The sequence below is a fragment of the Marmota monax genome, unplaced genomic scaffold, assembly GCF_021218885.2.
Source record: "Marmota monax isolate L192 unplaced genomic scaffold, Marmota_monax_Labrador192_F-V1.1 WCK01_AAM20220418_F8-fsc00047, whole genome shotgun sequence".
Taxonomy (NCBI): Eukaryota; Metazoa; Chordata; class Mammalia; order Rodentia; family Sciuridae; genus Marmota; species Marmota monax.
In genome coordinates this window covers 5,684,697-5,700,851 of record NW_026692072.1, presented here as the reverse complement: position 1 = coordinate 5,700,851, position 16,155 = coordinate 5,684,697, and positions in this window count along the sequence as shown.

The following is a 16,155-nucleotide window of genomic DNA, read 5'->3' as shown; positions in this document are numbered from 1 at the left end:
ACTATTTCTGGAGTTTTTGAACTGCTTAGGAAACACTGCATAATGTTTATTAGAAGTAGTGAGAGCTGACACTCCTTCCTTAATCAAAATATTAGCAGGAAAATGTTCTGTATTTCACTATTTAATATAATGTTACCTATAGATAGTTTTATAGAGGCCCTCTATCAAATCAAAGATGTTCCCCTTTTGTTAATTTGTCAAAATTTTTACTACTAAAATTGAATATTGTCAAGCTTTTTTCTGAATGTATTGAAATACCATAGGGTGTGTTTTATTATGTTAATATGATAAATTTCATTGATTGATTTTTAAATGTTACGTACAAGTTACATTTTTTAGATAAATCTACTCATTTTGATATGTTATACTTTTGTATATTAATGTACTTAAACCTTGGTAACATTTTATGATTAATTCTCAATTTTTTGAGCTTGGAAGAAATTGGTTTATTGCATTCTTTGCTTGTCAATATCCTTATAAGATTTACTTATAAGATTTCATTACCTAGATTATTCTTTTCTATTCAAATGAGTTTTGAAGGGGGTCTTTGAATGGGTTGTGCATAATTTCATAACATTACTCAGAATGACACATAATTTAAAACCTATGAATTGTTTATTTATGAACTGTTCCATTTAATATTTTCAGACCATGGTTAACTACCAGAAACTGAATCCCTAGGAAATAAAACCACAGATAAGGGGAACTGTAGCACTAACTTTGATTATTAACTGTGTGCTTTAGATACAAGGAGGCTTATTGGCCTCATCTGTTAAATGAAGTGAGAGTACTTCATACCAGGTCATTGAAAATGCTAAACTGGATGTACCTAAAATTATATTGTGATTATCTGTTTACTTTGTGAAACTTCTATTCAATTTCATATTCTGTGGTTGAAAGATTCTAACCTGGTCCTTGGTTTTCATTTCCCCTGGTATTTTTACATTTTGTACTTGCTCATCTTTGTTTACTTATTCATTTTTAATTGGCCAATGATAATCGTGCTATCAAATGGAATAAATTGTGATGGTTTGATCTATGTATACATTGTTAAAAGTGTCCATCAAGCTAATTGACATATTTGTCATTTCACAATGGGTAAAAATGTTAAAATTTTATGTGTTAAGTATATTACCATGTTAAGAATAATTGAAAATTTTTATTTTAGCAATTTAAAAATATATACTATTAATTGTGGCTAATTTGCAGTGCAATAACCACTAAAATTTATTCCTGTGGTCTAAAATTTCCTACCCTTTGATCTTGTCTATTGAGTGTGAGAAGGACCTGTAAATTGCTTGTAACCAATAGAATATGGCAAAGTGATGAATAGGAACTCTGTGGCGAGGCTATATGTAATTGTGATTTCTTCTTTGCCAGCAGTTCCACTGCCCTTGCTTTATTTAATAAAGTGAAGGCATTATATAGACGTCCATGAATCAAAGCACTGTGGGATGCCAACAAGCAAGAAACTAAAGCCCACAGTCCTGTAACCTCTGGGGAGCTGAATTCTGCCAACAGCACTACTTCAAAGTGGACCTTTCATCATGGAAGTCTTGAGGAAACCAATAATTTGGTTTTAACTTTCAGATGACACCACAAAGTATAATGTCCAAACTTCTGATGCATACAAATTGAGAAAATAAATTCATATTTTCTAAAGAAGTGAAGTCTGTGAAAATATTGATATAGATAAAGATAAATAGAGAGATGCATGTTATAAAAACCAGAGATCTTTATATATCGATTGCTATATTATTACATATGACACATTCCTTGAACAAATTTTGATTCTCAATGAATAACTGTTAAATGAATGAATGAAACCAGGTACCCAATTGATAACATCCATCCTGTCTGAGTAAAATTATTTGTGAAACATTTGAAAGGATGATATTATAAAATGGATGACATAAAATACCCCCATGTTTTACATTTTTCTGAATAGCAGATAGAATCATTATCCCAAATTAGTAATTTGAAAATGTCAAGTTCATAGTGTCAAGTAATATGTCAGAGGTTATGACACAATTTCTTTCATCTGATTGAAAGAACAATTGTGAATAAGTGAATAGTAATAGAAGTAAAGAGAGGTCCCTATGCTATCACTGGGGGCAGGCATTGTGTGGTAATCAGAGCAAAATCTTTCAGAAGCTTGGACTCCAATGCTTTGAAAAGCTGATGTGCATTAATTTGAGCAAAAGCTGAAAATGACATTAGAGACTTCTGATTGTGAGAGGAGGTCAGATATTTGTCAGTTCTCATACCTTGAGCAGTAAAGGGAGAAACTGAAGTCTCAGAGTGAGACTTGATACAGGCATATGGGTAATTAGCACTCAGCTAAAGAGCAAGTGGATAGAGAAAAGGTGCCAATTAAACTCAGCCTTATGGTAGCCCCTTAATAGATTCTCATGAAAAAAGTATCTAAAATATGATTTTTTAAAACTCCAGTGATAAAAATATTATAGACTTATAACTACATTGATCAAGTGCCTACATGGCCCTACACCTACCATTCACAAATGTATAGGGAGGATAATATTTATCTATTTTTTCAATTAGTAACTAAGACTAAAATAAATGAATGATTTGCCAAAGATCATAGAATATCCACATGGCACAGCTGGAATTTTAACCCTCACTTTAAGAATCTTTTCTCTATTTTGTACCATTAAGTAATCAAAAATGACTGTTGAATTTTATATCTGAAACAGAATTTCGATATTTTCCCATTTGTCTTAGCCATATCTATACTTTAGAAGCAAGCACATATTAAAATAAAGTGTTCCCAATGCTGGTGAGGTATTGTTCAATATACTAGTGCTGTTTTATCAAGGGAGAGCTGGCATTTTATAGCTTTCTCTGTTTTGGCAAAGCAAGCCATTCACAGGCTGAGCCCTGGTCTATTTCTGCCATGCTATCTAATTCTGAGAAAATATAATGGGAGAATTGTCCCTGAGTCATAATCAAGAAAGTTTCTCTGACTAGATTATTCATGTATCAAAGACTGGACTTATTCCATTTTTGCTCTTCTATGTAGGAGTTCACTAACATTCTCTACAATTTTTAAGAAATGATGCACCTGTTCAAAATATCCCAAATATTCTGACTCTCAAAGTAATCTAGCCATACTTCATAATTTCATCTTCACGCAAGCCATTTTAGATTTTGATAATCAAAAGCAAGTCATCTAGAAAATTTATTTTTTTTTCATTTTATACTTAAAACTTTAATCCATTTTGGGTTAATTTTTGTATATGATGTGAAGTTTAGGTCAACTTTTTCCTTTTTTTATAATATTTATTTTGGGGGCTGGGGTTGTGGCTCAGTGATAGAGCGCTCACCTCGCATGTGTGAGATCTTAGGTTCTATCCTCAGCACCACATAAAAATAAATAAACAAAATAAAGATATTGTGTCCATGTATAACAAAAAATATATTTTTAAAATATTTATTATTTAGTTGTAGTTGGACACAATACCTTTATTTCATTTATTTATTATTATGTGGTGCTGAGGATTGAACCCAGGGCCTTGCACATGCTAGGCAAGCACTCTACTGTTGAGCCCTAACCCAAGCCCAACTTCTTCCTTTTTTTAAAAAAAATAAGATATACATTTTTCTTGAACCAATACTGAAAAAGCTATCCCTCCTCTACTCAAATGCTTTTTGTTCCTTTGTAAAAAATTGATTTGTTATATTTTTTTAAAACTCTATTCCTGATTCTGAATTCTGTTCTTCTGTTCTGTATGCCCATAATTCTGCCATTAGAAAAGTCTTAATTATTGTGGTTGTGTAATATGTCTTAGCATTGAGAAGAATGAGACTTAATATTTGTTTTCTCAAAAAATTGTTCTGACTATTACTGGAACATTTCCTGTCCATATAGATTTTAAGCTAAGCTATTTCTCTCAAAAGAAATTTTCTGACAATTGATAATTATTGAAATAAACTAATAGATCATTTGAGGAAAGAATGGCATTTTAAGCACATTGTGTCTTTCAAAATACAAACATGGTCTGTTTCTTCCAGTGTTTAGTTCTTCTTTGATTTCCATTATAAATATTTTATACTCTTCCCATAGAGTATCATAGAGTATATAAATATATAATTGATTTTTTTCATGTTGTTTTTCAACTATGAGGTGTTTAGGAACTTATTAATGTGTTATAAATTTGTTTGTGTGCTTACTAGATTCACTGAATTTTCTATAATCATGTCATTTCCAGATATAAGCTATCTATTTTATTCATTTTCATTTTATTTATGTTTCTCAACTTACTGAAGGAAAGAGAATATATAGTACTTAGTTGAATTGGATGTCCCTATAGTAGACAAAAACACTCATTTTCTTTTCTAATTTTCTCTTTTTAGATATACATGACAGTAGAGTGTATTTTGACATTATATATACATGGAGTGCAACCCATTCCAATGTAGATCTCATTTTTGTGATCATACATGATGTGGTAGTTCAGTGGTCGTGTCTTCATACATGAAGATAAGAGACCTATGTCCAATTCAATTTACTGTCTTTCCTATTCCCAGTCCTTTTGCCTTCCCTTCATTTCCCTTTGTCTAATCCAATGAACTTCTATTCTTCCCACCCCCCTTATTGTGGATTAGTGTACACATGTAAGAGAAAATGTTCAGCTTTTGGTTTGGGGGGACTAGCTTATTTCATTTAGCATGATAGTCTCCAGTTCCTTCCATTTACCTGCAAATGCCATATTCTGATTCATTATGGCTGAATAACATTCTATTGTATCTATATACCACAGTTTATTTATCTATTTATCTGATGAAGGGCACTTAGTTTGGTTCCATAGCTTGGCTATTTTGAACTCAGCTGCTATAAACATTGACGTGGCTTGTCAGTGTAAGATGCTGTTTTCAGGTCCTTTGTGTCTATAGTGAGAAGTTGGATTGTTGGATCAAATGGTGGTTCCATTCCAAGTTTTCTGAAGAAACTTCATATTGCTTTACATAGTGGTTGCACCAACTTGCAGTTCCACCAGCAAGGTAAGAGTGACCCATATTTCCTTACATCCTTTACTAACATTTATTGTTACTTTTTTTTAATAACTGGAGTGAAATGAAATCTCAGAGTAGTTTTAATTTGTGTTTCTCTAGTTGCTAGAGATATTGAACATTTTTTTCAAAAATTTGTTGACTGATTTTATTTCATCTGTGATGTGCCCGTTTACTTCCTTTGCCCTTTTATTAATTGGATTATTTAATTTTTGGATGTTAAATTTTTTGATTTCTTTGTATATCCTGGAGATTAATGCTCTATCTGAGGTGCAGACAGAAAAGATGTTCTCCCATTCTGTAAGCTCTCTCTCCACAATCTGTTTTTTAGCTAGATAGTGTCCTGTTTATTGATTCTTGATTTTATTTCTTGCACTTTGGAAGCGCTTAGGAAGCAGTTGGTTCCTACATTGACAAGATGGAGAGGTGGCCATAGTCATTGAAACCCTAGCCAGAGCAATTAGACAGAAGAAAGAAATTAAAGGAATATGAATAGGAAAAGAAGAACTCAAACAGCCTCTATTTGCTGATGACATGATTCTATATTTAGAAGACACTAAACTCCACCAGAAGCCTGGCTCAGAAGCACATTCCTGTGATCCCAGCAGCTCAGGAAGCTGAGGCAGGAGGATCTTGAATTCAAAGCAAATCTCAGCAAATGTGAGGTATGAAGCAACTCAATCAGACCCTGTATCTAAATAAAATATAAAATTGTGCTGGGTATGTGGCTCAGTGGTGGAGTGCCCCTGAGTTCAATTCACAGTACAAAACAAAACAAAACAAAAAAAACCCAAAACAAAAACAACAACAACAAAAAAACCCTCCACTAGAAACTTCTAGAACTCAAACAAACTGAGCAAAGTAGCAGAATTTAAAATTAACACTCATAAATCTTTTGCATTCCTATACAACAGTGATGAATGAGCTTAAAGAGAAATTAGAAAACTATCCAATTTACAATAGTCTCAAAAAAAAAAAAAACAACTTGATAATGAATCTACCAAATAGTTAAAAGACCTCTATGGTGAAAACTACAGAACACTAAAGAAATAAACTGAAAAAGACCTTAGAAGGTGGAAAGATCTCCCATGGATAGGCTGAATTAATATTGTCAAAACTGCCATACTACCAAAAGCACTGTATTGATTTAATGCAATTTCTATTAAGGTTCCAATGGTGTTCTCATAGAAATAGAAAAGGCAGTTATAAAATTCATCTGAAAAAATAAAGAATAGCCATATATAAAACCCTTAAGAAAGAGAAGGAGAAGGCATCACAATAGCAGACATTAAATCATAACACAGAGCTCTAGTAACAAAAACAGCATGGTGTTAGTACCAAAACAGACATGAAAACCAATGGTAGAGAATAGACAGAATAGAAGACACAGTGACAAGTATATATATATATATATATATATATATATATATATATATATATATATATACTGTTATCCCATACTAGAGAAAATATAGCCTCTTCAACAAATGGTGCTGAGAAATTGGAAATCCATATTTAGTAGAATACAATTTAACCCTATCTCTCACCCTACACAAAACTCAAGTCAAAGTAGATTAAAGACATAGGCAATAGACCAGAGAGTCTTTGCCTACTAGAAGACAAAGCATTCATTCTTTGTCCTTATGTGTGAAGTTAGCTGTAAGTATTTTATCGATGGTGTTTATGAAGTTGAGAACTTAGGAGTAAATTTTCATGGCCTTGGATTAGATAAAAGGTTCCTAAATTTGACATTAAAAACATAATCCATAAAAGTAAAAAAAGTGATAAATTTGATAAAATTGAATCAGATATTAAAAGGTTTTGATCTGTTACCAGTGTTAAAAAGATGAAATTAGAAGCTTTAGTCTTGGAGAAAATATTTGTGAAGCATCTCTCTCTCTATTTAATGAAGAACATGTACCTAGGATAGACAAAAGGCTATCAAAACTCAATGATGAAATAAATGACATCAAATATAAATATGAACAGAAGACCTACACACACATTTCACCAACGAGGGTATATGGATGGTAGACAAACATGAAAAAAGACATTTAGCATCACTTCCCATTGGAGGAGTACAAATTCTAAATGCAATAAGATGCCATATATGTCTATGAAATAAAATTTTGAAAGTTCTAGCAAGGATGCAGAAGTATTTGCACACTTGTATCTTACTAGTGAGATATAAAATGGTATAGTCCCTTCTGAAAACAGTTGCAAGTTTCTTCTGAAACTAAAGGTGGTCTAAAACTTCAAGCAAGATAGAAATAGTATTCATAAGCAAAACTTAAATATGAATATATGTAATAAAATAAAATAAATGTATATAATAAAATTATATATATATATATATATATATATATATATATATATATATATATATATATATATATATATAATCAGCATTTTTAATAAAAACCCCCAATTTGGAAACTACTCAGATTTGCCACAATGCATGAATAATTAAACATATTTTAGTAATTCATATAGTGAAATGCCACTTGATAACATAAAGAACCAAACTTGTTACCAGTGACATTTAGATTAATCCTAAGAAAACTATACTAAACAAACAAAGCCAATCTCAAAATATGTATTATATTATTCCACATTTTTTGTAATACTCATGAAATCATTATGTCAAGTAATAGAGAAGATATCCAGTGCTGAAGATGGCTGTGGCTAAATGGAATTAGAGCAGAAAGTCTTGTGGGTACAGTATAGTTGAGTTTCTTGACTGGTGTGGGAGTTACACATGACTACCCCTTTTTAAAATTACATGAAGCTATACATATGCAGAAACAATTATGAAAGTGTGAAAGTATAATTGATGAATCATGAATAAACGTTATACATTGTACCAATGTCAGGTTTTATTTAATATTGCCCTATAGTTGTATAATATGCTAATATCTTCTGATGTTGGAAGAGAAATTACAGTATTCCTTGTACATTTATTTGCAACTTCCTGTGAATATAGATTTTTTAAGTTAATTTTATTGTTTTCTTTCACCACACTCCCCCCAAACTTTTAAAGCCGTTTTAAATGCTAAATTGCAGAGTTTATAAGTTATTTAAAAGCAATATTAATTTTTTTTTGTACCACTGATTGAACTCAGGGACAGTTGACCACTGAGCCACATCTCCATCCCCGTTTTGTATTTATTTAGAGACAGGGTCTCATTGAGGTGTTTAACACCTCACTTTTGCTAAGACTGGCTTTGCACTGAAGATCCTCCTGCCTCAGCCTCCTGAGCTACTGGAATTACAAGCCTGCACCACCTTGCCCAGTGGCAATATTGATTGAAGTGTGGCTATATGTTTTGAATTCTTTGTTTTTGCTCTCTGTGAGAGAGTTCCTGCTCTGTAGCCCAGTGGATATTGAACCATGACATTTGATCTCCTGACCCTACCTGTTACAACAGATACATTTTTGCACATTAATTTCTCACCAATCAATATTATTATGAATTTGAAATTGTGTCATAGAAACTTTATCTGCAATTATAAAGTTCTGGTTCAGAGGTAATTGTACATAGTACATGAAAGCAGGGGCAACAGTTCTTCAAAAAGAGAGTTGATGAGGGGAGTGAAGGTATTTGAACAGCTTCAAGAGTAACTTTGACCTGTGGTTTTCCAATTAATATGTTTATTTCAATATTAATTTTTGATGTATTTCCTGCCATTGGATTCTATGTGACATCTTTTGGTTTTCTCTCTTCCTCCCTCTCTCCTTCTTTCCTTTTATTTTTTAATTCTCATTCTTCATTTCAACCTAGTGAACCACAATAGCTTCTAGTTCTCTGGTTTAAATGATTCCTCATTAAGACATGCTAGGTTATACTTATGGTACTACATGTGTTAATAATCCATTTCTATTTTGAAGCTTCTTCTTTTTTTTTTCTAATTTAAACTTGATTTTCAACCTAATGTCCCTCCTCTTTAATTATAGTTAATAAAAGATGGCCCCAAAAGGGTAGGGGCGGGATAAAATGTGTTTTAGAAAAATCTATTGACTACTCTTACATTATGGGCATAGAAATTAGACTTTTTGTTCTAATAGTGCTTTCAGGGTGCCTACAGATTTCTTTTCTGCACGTAGTAATACCCCACAGTCATCAAAGTTACTTAAATGGCTGCCATACTTTGTAGTGGGACTGGTATATTCTTCTTAAGAGACAAAATTATGTTTTTGTTTTTTTAATTTTGTGTCACAGAATTATTTTAAAGCATGTTTTGTGTAGAAGTGGAAATTTCATCATGGTTACATTTTCTTGAATCTCATAAGCTATATTCTTATATAAGTTAGTTTTTTAAGAGTTTTCAAACAATGTTTATTTTAGTATGTAATATATTCTAGAGAGGAAATGAACTCAACGCTTATGTGGATCCCAGTGGGGTTATCAATCATATCAATGTTTTTAGAAGTAGGGTAAATGTTTTAAAAATTCATATGCTTTTAAATTCAGAATTTCTACTTGATGAATTGAATTCTATAGGATTTCCTGAGGAAATGCAAGAAATGATTTAGTTTGAGTGCATTTATTGGAACACTTTTCCTAAATAATAAACAGGCACAGTATCCAATTTTAGGCTGTTGGTTCATGACAGAAGTAAATACATAAGCAGTAGTATAAAACTCAGCAAACAAAATTGATATGGTAATTTAAGACACATACATTACATCTAAGTGAAAGCCTTTCTTGTAGCTATTAAAGACACTTGTTTTGATATTAGTCAGAATTGCATTCTAGAGTTGTTCTTATTTCTTGCTCATATTGAGCTGTTTGTACTTAAATCTTCATACATTCCTTTTCTAGACTGTTAGCGAACTGGGCAACTACCACAGGTTTAGTGGCTTAAAACAACACATTCAATATCTGACGACTTCTGTGAGTCAGAGGTCTGTGCCCAGCCTAGCCAAGTCTTGCTTAGAGCTTCACAAACATGTGTTCTCATGTGAAACTTTAAGTTTCTCCTGCAAGTCCCTTGATGGCGGGCAAAATTCAGTTTTGAACAGTTGTAATAGTGAGTCCCGCCTCCAAATCCTAGAGTGTGCTCCTCACTTTCTGCCATGTGGCTCTGTAGAAATATGACAGTTTTACTTCTCTAAAGGACAATAAGAGAGCATTGTTATTACATACCTTATGTACAGCCACAATAATCTCTCTTTTAATTCAATGAATGCTACTGATTTGTGTCATTGTATCTGCAAAATTCCTTTACCATTATCCTGCAAAATAACCTAATCAAAGGAAAATAATCTCATAATATCCCTGCCCCCAATCCAGGGAAGGAAGTCAGAAAAGGGTGTGAGTTATTGGGAATCATCTTAAAATTATGCCCACTAAGAACTATAATACTAGTGTGTATTTCTAAAATTGAGCTAATAATATTTCCAATCTAATAGGATTTAGAGAACATTTATTAAGATAAAGAATCTTAACCCCTAGCATGGTATTAATAAAGAGATGATGACTGTGTTATAGTTACCATAATTAATAGTATTAGTGACATTTATATTGGGAAGAGGGACTTACAAAATGTGTATAAACCAACATGGAAAAATTTTACAATGGCTACATTTAATTATTATTCATTTTGATTGCATGTATAATTATTATTCCTTACTTATTTCTAATTTTGTAATATTGTTATTGTAGTGTTGTATTTTATACAATAATTGCTGACATTTGCATAACATTTCTTGTTTGTGAACGCATTGTTGCAAATTCTTTTATAAATTAACTCATTAAATCCAAATGCAATACTATAAATTTGGTATTGTTAATATGCTTGCTTAACATCAGAGGGAACTGAGGTCAAGAAACACAAAATTACATAGTTGGGGTCATTGGGCATTACGTTGCACAGTGAAAGAAATAGTTTAGGCAGGCTAACTTTTGGCCCAACTCTATTTTGCCTTTCTATGAATATGAATTGTATAGTGATAAGAAAAAGAGTAAAAGTTATTATTGTTTAAGTAAAAGGTGAAACTAAGGCAAAATATCAGGTAGAGTTTATTAAAAACTGGAGGAAAAAAAAAACAAGTTTGGAGTTTCCTAAATTTCCTTCCTTCTCCTTTTTCTTTTCTTTTCTTTCTTTAATAGTCTTTATATTAGAGCTTCAGACAGTTAGTGAACCAGTGCGGTGGACTTAGAACCTGTGGGAGACTGGACATCTGCACAGATGGAGAGGGAGGACAGTTCTTCCCGGGAGAAAACCTGCACTTTCCCACAAGCTCAGTGCTTCAGTTTGAAACAGCTTCATCATTGTTCTGAATTTCTGAATTGGCGTGTTCTTTTCCAAGGGCCATCCTTTTCTTTTCCTTTTTTGTTCTCTTTTGCAAGATCGTTTTGCACAGAACTCCCACTTAGATGTGTTTTGGCTAAAAAAGAAAAGAAACCCTCTTCCTCTTAGAGAATTGTTCCCACCCCATCAAGCACGGAAATCATTCAATTTCTTCAGCATCCTGCCGCCTTTTCTGGGTGGTAAAGTGAGTTGGACTCGGGCAGCAGCAGAGGGCACATTGTAGAACTCCTGCAAGGATGCCCGATTTACTTTCATAACTTTCGGTGTGTGTTTCATGGATTTAGCCATAAAACAGCTCCGGTACTCTCCTGGATATTGTGGTCCAAATGAATTCCCTTGACAACAGCTGCTCAACATTGGTTCCTCCTTGGTCACCTCTGTGAGAGCTCTATTTTTCCCTACAATTATATTTTTCTTTAAACTACTTCCTGCATTATTTGCTTTCTAGCCTTTCTTTTGTCCTCTGCAAGTACACATATTAAAATAAAAATACCAAGGTCAAAGGCCTCATTCTCATACCTGCACAACCCTTTTGAATTGGGGGATTATTTATTTATTTTTATGGTGCTTGAATTGGGTGTGGGTGTTGGGGTGAGAGAAAGTGAATTTGAGGGCTTAGGAAAGGATAGAGCTGGCTGTCTGCTCTGAGCTGTTTTTATCACCTGGTCTTCTTTCTGTATTACAGCATGTTCACAAAAGCAAGGTGGAATATTTCTCAATTTGTTCATTTGTTCCTCAGATATTTAGAGTGCTAGGCATTGGAATAAAAACAAAAGAGCACTAGTGTTTCAATCAGAAGACTGTGGTTCTCCCTGGCATTTAACCTTATTGTGGAAATGGCGAAGTTTTGGAACATTCACCCACAAAAAAAATTTTGATGACATTCCACCTGCTAGGTGTTATGTTAATTGCTGAGGATATATTAATGAACAATTCAGAGAGTCTCAATCATCTGGGAAATTGTTGTTCAAGGAGGAACTTCACCTTTTTTTTTCCTTATTCAGATAAGTTCATTTTGAGTTTTATAACTTACTTTTTTTTCTAATTCTTTTATTATAGTTCTTTCTATTTAGGGAATAGATTCAGTTGCAAACCTGCTCATCCCAGTCCCCTGTCTGAAAATAGCTCTATGCACTGATACCTCTTATTTCTTCACCTATTTTTCATTTTTATTAAACAATGCAAAAGCTTACAGTGTAAATAGATCCCAGAATAAAGAAATTTGATGCCTACTAATCTGACATATATAACATCTTACTGCTTCTAAATTACCATTACTTTAAATCAAATTAGTGGAATTTGAGATACTTTAAAGTTTAAGTATAAAATACATAGGCAGCCAAATGGGAGGTAATTTAGTATAGAACTGTTCACTATTTACATCTGTCCTGAATCCAAGAATATTCAACATATAAGGAATCATTAGAATTCATGAGGAGTTGACAGTAAGAAAAATAGAAGAACAAGGCATCCCAGCCTCTGTTCCTATACAGAAACACTGGTTTAACAATAATATGACAACAAAATAAGTTTATGAGAAGACAAAATTATTGTTAAGAAAAGGCAGAATCTGTAAGGAGCACAAAAATAGGAATTGTCTCACTGAAATAGGCAAGAAGGAAAATTTTACTTCATCTATATCAGTAATTCCTACACTCCTATCAAAAAAAGAAAAATCAGAGAGAAGTAAGCAGGCCTTCAGCCTCCAACTTCCTGAAATTTTCAGTCTTGGCTTGGCTGGAATGGTGATGGAACCACTCTGCTTTGTGCACCTGGGTCAGCTAAGAAGAAAAGCAAAGGGTGGGTATTGTTGAGGCCTTCCCATTGAGAGTTTGGAAAGAATTACAAGGATGATAGTAGAGGAGTGCAGTTTTACTCCAACATTTTAGCTCGTTTTGTGGCAGAGAGAGCAAGAGATTATGGGATTCGGAAAAGAAAAAGAAAAAAAAAAAAACAGAACGAAAATGAGAAGAAAAGGAAAAAATGTAAAAAGAAACTAGTAGCATTCTTTAATTAGATAACTGACCCTAAAGAAATAGAGATGTTTTAATTTCCTGACAATAAAAAATAATTATTTTTAATAAGAACAGTGAAAACACAGATAGACAACTTAACAAAATCAGGAACCACGAAGAAAACAAGAGTATCTACAAAGATACATAAAGAACCAAACAGAAATTCTAGAGCTGAAGAACACAAGTGATTGAAAAATGTGAGATATGGGTTCAGCAGCAGACTTAATGAAGCAAAGGAAGAGTCAGAAAACTCAAAGACAGGTTATTTGAAATTATCCAGTTAAAGTTGCAAAAACGATAAATGAATTTTAAAAAAAAGGAGTGAAAAAATCTGATTGACTTACTGCTTGAGAAACAATATACCCATTATGAAGGGCTTGAATTAAAAGAAAGGAAAATGTCTAGAAAACTTACTTTAAGACTGAAATCTCCCCAAGTCTGAGAATGGAAATGGTATTAGGATTTATGAAGCCCAACAGATCAAATAGGAAGAAGAAAAAGAGTCAATCCTAAGATATTATTCAAAAAAACTATAAAAAGTCAAACACAAAGACAAAATTCCAAATGCAATGAGAGAAAAGAAACCCATCACATACCAGAAAATCCCCCTGAAGACTAGCAGTATATTCTAAGCAAAAACTTTGCAGGCCAGAAGGAAGTGGGATGATATATTCAAAGTGCTGAATGGAAAAAAAAAAGTCAACCAAGAATATTGTACTATGTTCAACCCACTGTCCTTCAAAAAACGAAGGAAACATGAAGCCTTTCCAAGAAACAAAAGCTGAGGGAGTTTTACCAGGCCATTCTGTCAAAAATGCCAAAGTAGTTCTTTGAATTGAAACAAAAGAACACTAAACAACAGATGACTTGAATAGTACAAGAACACTAAGATATCATGCAGCATGTAGGGAGGGGTAAATTTTAATATTGAATACACTGCTATGATGGTACTAGATAAGTCATTCTTAACTTGAGTACAAAATTTAAAAGACAAAGTTTTAGAAATAATTATAACTAAAATAAGTTAAATGAATAGATAAAAACAGTGACAGCGGTAACATGAAGTGAGCTATTTTGAGGGAAATAAAGTACAAAGTAATTGTATGTGAGTTAAATTAAGTTATTTTCATCCTCAGATAGACCATTTAAAGATATTTCCTATAAGACTCAAGCTAAGCACAAGAACTTACACAGCAAGAAAGAAGTAAGAAAAGTATATGAATACAAAACCAAAAAGACACAAAGTAAGATACAGAGAGAGGAAATCATGAAGAACTATGAGACTAACAGAAAACAAATAACAGAAAAACAGAAATAGTTCATCTGCGCACACCTGTAATTATTTTAAGATAATTAAAATATCAAATGTAGAATCATCCATGCTTATAGACCCAGCTATTTGGAAGCTGAAGCAAAAGGATCAATTCAGCACAGGAGGTGAAGGTCATGCTGGGCAACATAGAGAAGTGTTACCTCAAAAAAGAAAGAAAAAGTTAACAACAACAACCACAGAAACAGCAAGGACAACAGACAACATAGAGGAGCTAGAAGTACACAGAAACCAGACCCAGCTATATAACACCTACAGAGTTCTATCCTACCCTTGAGGACATACAAAATTGAAGAGATGGAGAAAGATTTCTTGCAAATGATAACCACTTATGTGAAACAAGCAAACAAACAACAGATTTCAAGTCATAAACTGTCACAAAAGAGAAAGAATCTTATTTTATAATGAAAAAAGTGTCAATCCATCAGGAGGATATAACAATTACAAATACACATATGTTCAACAACCAAGCAGCTGAATATATAAAACAAAATGAAAGTACTGAAGAAGAAAGAGAAAGCAATGCAATAATAGTAAGAGATTCCAAACGCTCATTTAAAACAATGGGTAGAACACTCAGATGTTAAACACCAAATTTGAAAAACACCAATAAGACCTAACAGACATGTAAGTTTATATAAAACATACCACTTAACAAGAAAGGTAAGAACATTTTTTTTTTCAAGTGCAAACATCATTCTCCATGAGGAAATCACATATTAGGTTAAAAAATAAGCCTTAAAAATTTAAAATCATAACAATTGTTTTGATGACCTGTGATGAGCATAAAACCAGGAATTATCTCACTGAAATAGGCAAGAAGGGAAATTTCACTTCATCTGCATCAGCAACTCTCCTACTCCCACCAATAACAAACAAACAAACAAAAAATATTGGATTGAGCTTGCCACTAGCCTCCAACTTTCTGAAATTTTGAGTTTTTCCTTGGCTGGAATGGTGATGGGACCACCCTGGTTTGGGCACCTGGGCCACCTAAGAAGGCAAAGGAAGGGTCTTGCAGAGAGCTTCAAAGCTTTGAGAGATTGGAAAGAATAACATAACTTATGCATTATTTTGTGTTTTGTTACCAAAATGGAATGAAATGAGAAATCAATAATGGAAGAAAATTTGAAAATTAAACAACAACAACAACAAAAGAAGGTTGATATGCAAGAACACACTCTTGAAAAACTTCTGGGAGAAGGAAGAAACCAAAACAAAAATTTAAAAAGGTAGAAGATAAGGGTACATTTCTAGAAACTTTAAACCTATCAAGACTGAAAATCATAGGGAAATAGAACATCTAAAATAAACAAGTGAGGAATTTTATTAGTGTTTAAAAATCTCAACAAAGCAAGTCTTGGAATCAGACTAGGGTATTCTACTAAAAAATAATAATTCACACCAGTACTTTTCAAATTTTGTCTATAAATATTGAAGCAAAAAGAGCAAATTTCCACTAGT